This window comes from Molossus molossus, unplaced genomic scaffold (assembly GCF_014108415.1).
Source record: "Molossus molossus isolate mMolMol1 unplaced genomic scaffold, mMolMol1.p scaffold_m16_p_20, whole genome shotgun sequence".
In the NCBI taxonomy this organism is placed as follows: Eukaryota; Metazoa; Chordata; class Mammalia; order Chiroptera; family Molossidae; genus Molossus; species Molossus molossus.
The window spans coordinates 41,247,955-41,260,346 of NW_023425356.1; the positions used below are offsets into that span (position 1 = coordinate 41,247,955).

The 12,392-nt window shown below is 41.3% G+C and overlaps 1 protein-coding gene and 1 pseudogene across 1 annotated transcript in view; both read right to left on the reverse strand.

Annotated features, from left to right (window-relative positions):
- RNF2 (ring finger protein 2) overlaps positions 1–9,352 on the reverse strand; it is a 45,610-nt gene extending 36,258 nt beyond the window's left edge. Inside the window, exon 1 of the mRNA XM_036273316.1 lies at positions 9,271–9,352. The gene's annotated coding sequence lies outside the window, so the exon portion shown is untranslated. The remainder of the gene's footprint in view (positions 1–9,270) is intronic.
- LOC118636989 lies at positions 1,710–6,919 on the reverse strand (annotated as a pseudogene).
- Positions 9,353–12,392: the final 3,040 nt, after the last annotated feature.

Sequence of the window (12,392 nt, forward strand, 5' to 3'; positions counted from 1 at the left end):
AATCTTAATTCTAAAAACCCTATGAACTAGGTACTATAATTGCTCTCATTTAATAAATAAGAAAATCAAGCCAAAATATAAATAAAACAAGCAACTTGCTTCAAGGTCTCGCAGTTAGTGTTGAAAGGGTCAGTAATGTTTTAAAGGGTAAAGGTAAAAGCTTGCAAAAGGCGGAAACTGTGAAAATTGTGTTGCTTGCATGACCTTTGCGCAGCCTTCGGTTGAGTAGACTATCTGGATTATCCGCAAGGCAATGAATCACCTAGCAGATAGTACTGCAAAGTGGACAATGGGCCAGGCAGAGTATGCTAGCAGGAACTGTAAGAAGCTAAAAGTAGAGTATATAACCTACACCCCAACCATTATTCAGGCTGAACCCTTTTTGACTCAGCCTGCTTGCACACAGGCGCATGCAATAAAGCCATTTTGCTCTACATTGGCCTTGTGCTGTGGATGTGATCTCCCACTGGCTCAGACCTTTTAAGTGTCAGAGGTAAAACCCAAATTCATGTCTGTCTGACTAGGAAGACAATGCCCTTAACCACTGTACCAAACATACAGTTACTATTACTATTACAATAATAATGCCATCAACATAGAGACATCTGGTGCAACATCAATAACAGGACATTTCTTCAATCATTAAAAGTAACAAATTAATACCATATTCAATGACTAGTAATATCTGTAAGGTAAAGTGATGAGAGAAGCCACTAATTTGCATATATGCTACAATTATAGCTATGTAAAAGTTTTATGTTCTACAAGGTAACAGATGTTTGGAGTTTGTGGGGAAGCAAGGTTCCCTCCATTTTCAACTCCTATCATTATTACCATATTATAATAAGCACAGATTTTACCTTACAGTTTTAAGACAACAATAAATAAGAATCAAGGAGTGAAGAATGTGTTTCTACTATGCCTCTGTCACATGGGGTAGAGATTTTCTCTTGCAAACCAAGAAAATCAACTATTATGGGGAATAATAGCAGTCAGACTGGGATTCAGGAGACCTCATTCTCATTGGGGAATTTTGAAACAATTCCAAAAGGTTAAGTGACTTAATCTTTTTTTCTCTTTAGGACTTTCTTGTCCCCTGGTTTCTGCAACTCAGATCAAAAGTTTAAAACTGGAAAAACAGTTCCTGCAGTTTCAAAGGTCAGGGTCTTAGAAGAAGCATGGAAAAGAAAACAAAAACATTAAGGATGGAAAGATGTCTTATAGCTCTGATAAATCTAAAGATTAGCATAAATTTTAGGTTCACGAAAGCAGCAAAAATTTGATGTAGCTCATATAAACTGGAAATCAACATGACTTTGAGTCAATATATCTAAATCTCTTTATAAAATGAGCATATTTTAGGTGATATATATATATTTAAATATGTATTTTAACTGCTAATAAGATCTGCCCTAATGGACATCCAGATCTTATTAGCAATTAATATATATCTATATTGCAAAAACATCAAAACAACTGGAATTATATCAAACTAAAAACCTTCTGCACAGCAAAGGGAATCATCGACAAAATGAAAAGGCAACCTACTGAATGGAAAAAATAACTGCAAATCATATATGCAAAATGTGTAAAGAACTCACATAACTTAACAGCAAAAAAACAAACACTGATTAAAAAATGGACAGAAGATCTGAATAGACATTTCTCAAAGACATACAGATGGACAAGTACATGAAAAGATGCTCAAATCACCTCTGAAACACAAAACCACAATGAGCAATCACCTCATACCTGTTGCAGGAGGGAATACTACACTATCACCAGATGGGCAAAGCAGGATTACAGAACATCCACAACTTCTCCCACACACTATTTTCACCCTAACAACTTTCTTTTACATATGGAAATTTTATCCCCAGGATCCACGCCATAAGTCAACCAATCTCTCTCTCTCTCTTTACCTACACCCCTTATATTTATAATGTGCTCTGCTGTTTACAAAACCTCTTTTACCTACACCGCCTCTTATGTCTTTTTTTTTTTTATCCTCACCCAAGGACACTTTTCCATTTTTTGTTCAGGTGGGAGGGAGAGAGAGAGAAAAACATTGACGTAAAAAGGACACATCAAATGGTTGCCACCCACATGACCAGCCAGGGCCAGGGTCAAACTGCAACCAAGGTTCGTGCCCTTAGCAGGAACCAAATCCGGGTCTCTCTGGACCACAGGCCGACGCTCTAACCGCTGAGCCAAACCAGCCAGGGCAACCACCTCTTATGTCTTTACAAATAACCTGTAAGGTCAGCAAGGTTGTTTCTTTTTTTTCCCCTGTAAAATAATTTTGTTACATAAACATTTTTCTCAGGTAATGTTACTAGAACCACCTGTTTGTTGTTTTTATAGTTTGGGGTAAATATTTTTTTAAATAAACTTATGTTATACAAAGTTGTGATATAAAAATGATTTATAGGTTATAGTTGTCATAAAGCAGTTAGACTAACTCTGAGGAAGAAACTTTCCTATTTAAGTCTACAATATGGAATGAAAATACAGTTACATGATTTTAAAAATTTCAAAAAGCTTGAGATCATCAAGGGAATGTTTGCTGTCCTCCACAGAGTCACAAGGATTTTTCCACAATCTCCTTTCGTTTAATCCAGGATGACTTGGCAGAGATACCAAACAACTTCTGATAGCATGCTTTGATATCATTGATGTCAATTTCAGAACAAGAAACCATATTCCTGACCAATGTCTTATGACAGGTTCCAACACCCTTCATGGCTTGATAAAGCTTCTCAGCAAAAAAGATTGCTGGGTTTGTGGTGCACTTCATGACAGTTGTTAAGCAATTCTTTTTTTTTTTTCTTAATGTTTTTATTGATTTTTAGAGAGATGAAGAGAGAAATATCGATGTGAGAGAGAAACACAGATCAGTTGCCTCCAGTACACACCCTGACCAGGGATCGAACCCACAACCCAGGCCATGTGTCTGAACCAGGAATCAAACCAGCAACACTTCAGAGCACAAGATGATGCTCAACCAAGTCACACTGGCCAGGGCTGTAAACCAATTCTTGACATCACCTCTTATCTCCAGTACCAGAATTTTGTTCATGCCATGCTGACTGTACCTGGGTGTACTTCTGAAACACTCTGAGAAGATGGGGATAGCTTCTGGTGGTGAGAATGACATTAAACACATTCACCTAAGTCCTCTTTCTTTTTTCTCCTGCTTCATATAATGCCCTGGCATCTAAATCAGCCAAGTCCTCATTTATGCCAAGATCCTCAGCTCGGTCACCCTTACCAAGAGAAAGCAAAGCCTTCTGATAATCTCCAGATGTGTCTGGGGTGATATCTTTAGCCAGGTCTCTCTTTAGTACTTCTCTCTAGACTCTTAATTTATGTTAGTTCTTGATGCCAAAATTTCATTCAGAGTGTCTTCATCACTCTTAATGATAGCACAGAGTTAATCAGTATCCAACTGAGCTGGAGGCTTTTAGAACCAAAGCAACTTCCTGGAAGTGACCTGGAAGGACTTTCTTCAGAGCTTCATCCAGGGGCTTTCCTTTTCCCTGGAGATATACCACTTTGATCTGTGGACACTGTGCAGTGCATTGTTTCTCTTAGTTAGCATGTCAATGATGATTGCTTCATCCACCGGGTACTTTTTCTTCTTCTTCTTTTTAACAGAAAAGCCAACATTCTTGCTAGTAGTAGAACCAGACCTAGAAACGACATCTCCTGCCTTCTACTACACTCAACACTACCCCTTTTGTAATGTAGTAAAGGGTTCTATAAAACATTTGGCTAGATTCCAAGACAGCCGTCCCAGACTGAATTAGACTCTATATAGTAAGTAGTATAAACAGTGAGAGTTTAATGCAATTACTGGCATGGAAGCATATATCTTTTGAAAAGTGAAAAACTGGTTGATTTTAAATTAAATCAGCATAGTGTGTATATGGTGGGGGAAACAAGTAGAACACTTCTAAAAAGAAGTCAAAACGAAGTACTGCAGTTTGCACATTTTATAATAGTTAATAGAGATAGCAGTAAACAATACAGGGAGTAGGAAAAAAGGAAATAAAGAATGGACAACTGAAAAGAACAATGTAAAAAGAAACTATATGATGTTTCTAATTTTAGGAAATAAAATGAGGGACTTCTGTCTTTTCTTTCCCCGTAGAATAACTGAGATTTTAGAACATTAGACTATAATAAATGATGTAGAAGAGGATTTTAGTTAGCCATCAAATAAAATAACTGCCAAAGTTGTTGGCTCTGGAATATAGCACATTAGAAATTCAAAGTCCTGTTTTTAGATCAGCTATTGGTACTATGAAGTTTGAATTAACCAATTATTTATTTTTTATTATTTCCTTGTTAATCTTCACTTGAATTTTTTCCCCTATTTTTTTAAGTGTGTGGAAGGGGCGGGGAGAGAAACAATGATGAGAGAGACATCCATCAGGTTGCCTCCTGCACACACCTCAACCCAGGCTGGGGATCAAACCTAGTTGCAGATACATGCCCCTGACCGGGAATTAAACCCTCCAACCTTCGGTGCCAGGGCTGATGCTCCAACCACTGAGCCACATGAGCCAGGGCAATTATTTACTCTTTAAATTCTCATATCTGTAAATCAAATGACACTCTACCCAAACTATTTTTTATGACCTTGGAAGAAGTAAACAACGTCTGCAAAGGTAATGATCAATATTTTAATTCCTATTTCCCATTACCCATTACAAAAATAAATATTCCTTGAACATCTATACGCACAGTACTTGGCTAGGCTAAAAGTGAAGAGGAAGTGACGATTTTTGTAATCCAGATGAATATAGCACAGAGAAATGCTTAACTAATAATGATGATGATTACATTACAAAATTGAGCCATCTCAGAAATAACTTTCATAAGCACAGGGCAGAATAGGAGTCAGAGAGAACAGAACTGGATTTGATCAAGAGACAAAAGAAAGAGGAGTCACTAAGTTTAGCTAGGCAGAGTAGGTTGCTATATCCTTTGGGTTCCCAAAGCACATCACTCATCTGTTACTGCATTTAACACACTGTACAGCAGTTTATTTGTCATCCCCACTCAGACTGTAAACTCCTCAAGGACAGAAATCTTGTTCAATTCACTTTTCTATCCCTAATCCTTAGTACGGGGTCTGGCACACAGAAGATTGTAAATGTTTTTTGAACAGGCAAGGTAACGACATGATTCCCTATTTAAATTATTGTATTTTAAACCTAAGCAATTTGTGCAGGTCATTAAGTCACTGATTCTCAACTTCAAAACCATAATTCTAGCCTCTGATCTATGGTGCTGTAACTAAGACTGTGCAACTATATTTAAGTACTCTTCAGCCAGTGGACTTCTTGTGAGGCTCTGCCAGTGGAAGTAGTAAATGAAGACTTGAAAGAAGGAAGAGGGGTGAGGGGACTTCCTCACAACTACTGGCAGTAGCAACTGGTTCCAGGCCCCAGCTTCTTTCTACACTCCTAGAACTAGCCATATCAGCCACTGAACAACACTGACCTTAAAAGTTCGGAACCAGGCCCATGGAACCTCTTCTCTGAGCTCTTAGCTTGACTACTGTAATGTTCTCTTTTCGTTCTTACACCTATCTAAACCAACTCCCTATGTTAAATCCCCACTTGAAATTCCTATTGAGGTTTCTGTTTTCTTTACTGGATGGACACCAATACACTATTATAAGTGATTCTAACCGCTCTCCTCTGCAATACCTACTTGATGCTTCATTGAAGGAAAAAGTAGTTTGGAGTTACTCCTATGGATAAAATCTATTTTATAAAGGATAATTCAAAACCTTTTAAATTTGTGCCTGTTAAACTGCAACACAAAAATTATTAACTTTTGTGATTTAAACTATCCAACTTGAAAAGACAGAGAGGAAATGAGAAATATGTAAAGAGTGCAAGCTATTCCAAGCATGTACACCCACCTCCTTGTATTAGAGCACATATCCTAGGAAAAATAGGAGACGGTAGGGCTGATCTGCTGTACCTCAATGGTCTCAGTTCCCATAAGTGTCTCCCAGTATGAGCATTATACTATTCTGAGTGTAATTCTTGTATTTAAAGATGTATTTATTTATTTTTGCTGTTCAACATGGCCCCTACATGCAAACTAACTACTTCATCTAGTGTTTAACAAAAGAAACAGCAATCTGTTCCAATACTAAAGCTAAGCTGAACTTATTGGTATGTTTTTTTCCATTCTGAAGAGATTTTCAAGCACAATTTTTTCCTACATGTGATTTTCATTTTACACATTGACTTCAGAATTTAACCTATTCATAATATACAATTCCACTCTATAGCAGAAACAAAAAGAAATCCCTCTTGCAAAAGAGCCCACAATCAACACATCTTTTGAAAGCAAATGACCAAAATGCTTCGATATTTTTCATATGATCTATTACTTCACTTAATAAGATGGCTTCATTAAACAATTTATTCTGAGATTAATTTCAAAAATAATTTTTCATTATTGTATTTAAACTGATTTTTTAAAAGTATAACAAAACGGATATGTAGAAGCAGCAAACATGTTGTAAACCCATTTTCTCAATAAAATGGGAGGCCAATTCAAAAAACAGGACTCTTTCTAAGAATGTTTAGTAATGTATGTAGGTGCTAAGCATCCAACAAGAGGTATCACTAGGCTCAGACATTTACTAATCCACTTCAGCTGCCTAACATCTGTAAGACAAAAGAGAAGAATCTCAAACTTGAAAATGTACATCCAGTTCCACAGGAGTTCCTCCACACAGCATAAAGCTGAGTAACAGCCCACCTACCTCCTGCCTATGGACCCCAGCTTCTATTTCAATGCCAAGAGTTGCATTACCAGTCAGTATATCCATGTAAAAATCAACCAAACTGTACTCCTTACAAGACACACCAGAGAACCCATTTGGCATATTAGGTAGAAAAGATGAAAAGACTGGGTGTGGGGAATAGACAGGATATATGGACCTGCAGGGAATGGAAAGGGTAAATGTTACTATGCTTTTGTACCCCAAATTATATGGGGATCTAAACATTCAATAAGTTACAGAGAAGTGAAAAAAAAATCAAGAAATTAAATAACTGGTGGTGTCTGATGACAATGTATGTCTCCCACAGCATGTGTAATAAAGAATACTAATTAAAAATCAAGCACAGATCTGTATGTGTGCAAAATATACATAATCTCAAAGTGTTTTTCCTTTTTTCAAAACTGCAAATTGTGATGCATTGTTTAATTTCTCCAGATTTAATAAATGAGCCGCTACAACATTATGAGATGCTTTAAGTCATACTAGAAATGCTGTCATAATTTTAATAAAGTGCTTTTTAATGTTAACTCAATTCTCTTGGCTGGAAAGAATTATGGCTCTTTGCTAATGTATAGAAATGAAACTGTCACTGAAACATCTGGTTATATATTATTCATTAGACATATATATCACCTTTACTCCAATGACTGCATAATATAAACACAAATCATGAATAAATCAGATTAAAGAGACAGATCTGACATCCAAAGATGTTTGGGGACCTGCTCTATCTTTCTATCCACACAAACCTAGGAGCTAGCTGTCTGAGTGCTCCCCAGAGGCAGAGGAAAACTCAAAATTCTCCTGTCTGCATTGTCTGCATTATGTTAGTGGTTCTAATGTGAAATTTTTCTATGCAGCACATTTAAGGACCATCAGCATATTTTTCAAATACTCAAAGGGGCTACGCTTCTCAGGCAGTTTTCCTTCATAAATTCTCCATTTCACTTCTACACCTATTATAATAACCTCAAATGTGGGCTCCACAAGGTTACCTGAAGGAAATAACTCAAATCCCTAGAAGTGAGAGGCCATATTTGCTGTGCTATCCCTGGAAAATGGAGTCTTGTATAACTACCCACTATTTTACTAAAAAGTGAGTTCAGTGTACAATCAAGATTTTAAAAAATACCTGTTGATTGTGACAAGTAGAAACTTCGGGGGAGGGGGGGGAGGAATAACCAAGAGTCATGTTGCTGCCATTTAAATTCTTTATAAATCAAAGGATCAAATATTCATTTTAAGAACCGGGATCTAACACCCATCTACGCTACTAAAATATTCAACAACTATACCCTAAGGCAAGCGGGGAAAGCAGACTACCTCCCCATTACACTAAATATTTCAGCCCATCATCTCGGAACTACCAAGTCGATTATGTAATACGAATCACTCATACACCAGTTTTCAACCCGATTCTCGGTCCTAAAACAGGGAAACCAGGTCTCAAATTTCTTAACAGAAATAAAGCACGGTACTACAATAACTGAATGCAAACCTATCCTTTCCACAGCACATTTCTCTGCACACCGCAAGGCGACCTGACATTTTCCCACCGTTTGCCCACGTAAGGGCACACGTCCTCGAAAACTTCTGACAGGCCTGGAGGAGGGACCCCAAAAGCCTGCCAGGAGATGAGCCATCAGGATTACGGCTCTAGCCACAAGTAACGGGAATGAACCTGCAAGTCGTCGGGGACCAGTTTTTACCACCAGTAGCTCCGGGAGCAGGGGAGGCGGCTTCGGAAGGAGGGAAAGGATTCCGACAAGCCGGTGGAGGGCTCCCCGGCACACGGGCTACCCCAGGGCTCCGCGGACAGGACAGGATCCCAACCCGGCAGCTCCCGGCAGCGCGAAGCGAGCGCCCCCTCCCCCACGCCTCCTCGGGCGACGCGTCCGCAGAGCAGCAGCAGATCCTCCCAGGCCGCGGGCAGGCTGGCGGCGCTCCAGGAATGCGTCCACGCCAGCGTCTCCCGGGCCCCCCGAGCGCTCCCGCGAACCCCGACTCCAGCCGCGGGAAGGGGCCGTCTGCACAAAGCGCCCCTCCCCGCCCCCACGGGTGGACACCCGCTCCGGGCTGCAAGCCGCTGGGAGGAGAGACCCCGCGTTCCACGCCCGGCAGAGAGGCAGGGGCCCCGCCGGGGAGGAGCGGGCCGGGGCCGCGCCCGCTGGGAAGCTGGCGCGAGGGGTTCGAGGGGTTCGGGGCGAAGGAGGGAATCCCTGAGCTTTCCCCACGGGGGCCTCCACAAGCCCGATTCACCATCGCCGCCAAGACCCTCGAAGAAACGGGAACAATGAGAAGCCGCCATCCCCGCCCGGAGAGCGGCCGGGGGCGGCGACGCCATCTCCCCTCACACCCCCGCGGACACACACCCCCGGCCCCGCCGCCGTCAGCCGCCCGCATCCCGGCCTGGCCCCGCTCCCGCACCCTTCGCCTCCGCCCGCCCCGCTCACCGGCTCCTGCCCCAGCCCGGGACTCCGCGGACCGCGGCCGGAGCGAGACTCGGGGACAAGCCGCCGCGGCCGCCGGCGCCGCCGCACAATATGGCGAGCCTCGGCTTCCGCAATGGAGCTCGGGAAATCCAACAGGGGCCACTCAATATTCATGAGAGACCGAGGGGAAGCCGGCTCGGCCAGTGCTGCGGGGAGGGCGGGAAGCAGCGAGCGAGGGGCGGAGGCGCAGGCCGGGGACGTGCTAGGCGCGGGAGCGCCTCCGCGTGCCGCCTGGAGGCCCCGCCGCGCGCCCCGCCCCGCCCCGCCGCGGCCCCGCCCCCGCGCGCTCGGCCCACGCAGCCCCCGGCAACGCCCGGCAGCGGCGGCGCCACCTCTCCGTCCGGCGCCTGCTGCGCTCCGAGCCGGCCTCCGCACACCGTTCCGCTTCCCTGGCCGGCGGGGGTTCGCGCCGGAGTTCAGCCCTCCGTGCCCGCCCCCAGCTCCTACACCCTTCGCGCCGGGTCGAAGGGCTCCGTGGGCATTCACCTCCGGGACTTCACCTGAACTTCGCCCCCTGCCTCCCCCTTCAACAAAGGCACGCTTTCCACCCTGCACAGGGAACCTACAAGGTCCAGTGACCCCGGAGAAAATGACCTTCAGTTCTCCAAGTATATTGTTGGACGTCTGTAAGCGTTCTGACTGTTCTCATCAGCTCTTATTGACCTGGCTGCTGGTTGACTCCTACCCTCCTTGGCCTCCTCCAGTATTACCTCCCGAATTTGAGACTGTGTTAATGGAGTAAATACATGTAAGCATTAGCTGAAACACAGCAATCTAGTCGACCAAAAATATATATAAAATGCATCAAAAAATAAGCTATATACTGAAGAAGTGAAAGAGTTCCCTAATCTCAAGAGATTTATAGCCTCCAATGTGTGGGTCTCTGTGTGACTTAAGTAAATTACATAACTCCTCTGGATTTATTTTTCTTATTTGCAAAATGAGGGGATTGTGTTGAAGGATTCGTAGGTCCTTTCCAGCTCTGGAACTCTAAAGCTCTCTACACGCAATGCCAAATAAGTGATGTGAATTTACTCAGGACTTTGGAAAAGAAAAAGATCAATTCCAGCTGGTGTGTTCAGAGATTTCCTGGAGAGCGAGGATTTAAGTGTTTAAAATATTAGAGACAATGCATTATGTGTCTTACCTGTCAATCCATTAAACAAGAACAAAGCATTATTATTTTTCAGTGACTTGGAAACTTTCACCTACTATAGCTTTAAATAAGAAATTATAATTCTCAGATTCTACAAGCCCTTCAAAGTTAAACCCTTCCTCCAACGTGAAAGAAAAATAATCAGTAATGCTTCCTTCTGGTAAGGGTCCACTTTCTAGACAGAGTGCAATTGCAGAAGCATCTCCCGTCTTTGTTTATGATTGCATGTGTAATTCAATTAAAGATCTTCATAATTCAGAACCTTTTGCTCTATTCAAAATGTTTATGAAAACAATGATGTGTGGTTAGATTAAGAAATTCAATTAATGTTGAGAAAAGTGATTATTTGTAGAAAGCACCGAAATTTTATGGATGAAAGTTAAATATAGTACTTTAAAAAGATTCTCAGGAGAATTAGTCGGAAAATGGAAAACTTAAGGGATATCTGGATTAAATGTGATTAAAGAGCTAGACCTCAGGCTAGCATCCTTAATATGGAAGATACTACTGACAAACTTATGGAACTCCTATTACCTATAGTATCTCTTACTCAAAAACTTGGCACTATGAGAATATTAAGGGCTTTCCCTAACAGTTTTAATTAGGAAAGGTTATGTTATAGTGTAGTAACAAACATGTCCAAAATCTCCATGCCATAACACAACAAACGTTTATTACTTGCTCATGCTTCATATGGATCAGACTCAGTCTGGACAGACAGGGGGTCTGCCATCTTGAAACTGCCTCACCTAGAATGTAACAACTGAGTTTCTGTGGCAAGAAAGAAGGTGACTAAAGAATCCCCATGAGCTATTCTCAGCCTTAGCCTGGAAAGGAAACAGATCACATTTCATTGGCCAAAACTAGTTACATAGCCTCCCCCATCTACAAGGGGACTGAATCCTTGAACCCAGTCTTTAAACCAAGTTTAGGAGAAGTGGGGATGTGATGAACAATACCAAAGTCAACCACCCAGACCTCCCCATTCAGCTCCTTGGTATTGTGAAAAAACTCCAAGAAGTTTTATTTCATAACACTGGATCTCTTGAGTAGCTTCCAGAAAGTTATGCTTTCAAAAATAAACTCTCTATACTTGTTAAGAGTTGACTATTGTGTAAATAGAATGGACTTTCCATTTTCTTCCCCTTTGTTTTAATTGTATAGTAAATCAAAGTCAAGTCCATAGTCAATAGTGACTTGACATATCCAGCCTATTCTCTTTTTTGCTAATTTTTTTTACTTGACATTAGGGATATCACTGTGAAAAACATTTTATACTAACATTCTGCCCCACTGTTAAAGGTACTAAGAAGTGATAATCATATTTTAAGTAAGAAAACTGCATTAGCACTAATAGGTGGATGACTAGATGAACTCTAGTTAAAATTTTTTTCTTCTTCAAAACTTTAGAAGCAATACCCTGTTAATCACACAGTGAATTAAGTAGGCATCTCTGATCACAAAAATCACCTTTCTACTTGCTGTCTGCTATGTGTAATGCTACAGAATTAGATTAGTTCAGCTCAATCAACTTTTATCGAGCATCTATTATGTGCCTACGCTTTTTCAAATGCTTGGAGTAAAGATATTAGTGTAGCTTATGTAATTAGGATATTAGTTCCTTGAGAGCAGAAATCTTGCCTGTCAGTATATACCTAGAGACTAGCACGATGTTTGGCACATATAGTAGATGCTCAAGAAATAGGTATTAAGAGAATGAAAGACTAGGAATCTTTTATCCCAGTGTGTATATGAAATAGAATGAGTTTGGTTTGCCTTTCACTGTTATTACCTAAGAGCAGAAATTTCTATCAAGATTGCAGAGGCTTTCTTTATTTAGGCAGTGTGTCTTAAATGGAAATTCACACCTGCCTCTTCTATATCCACCACATGGATTTCTTTTCAGCTGTGCTCCAAATATCTCATT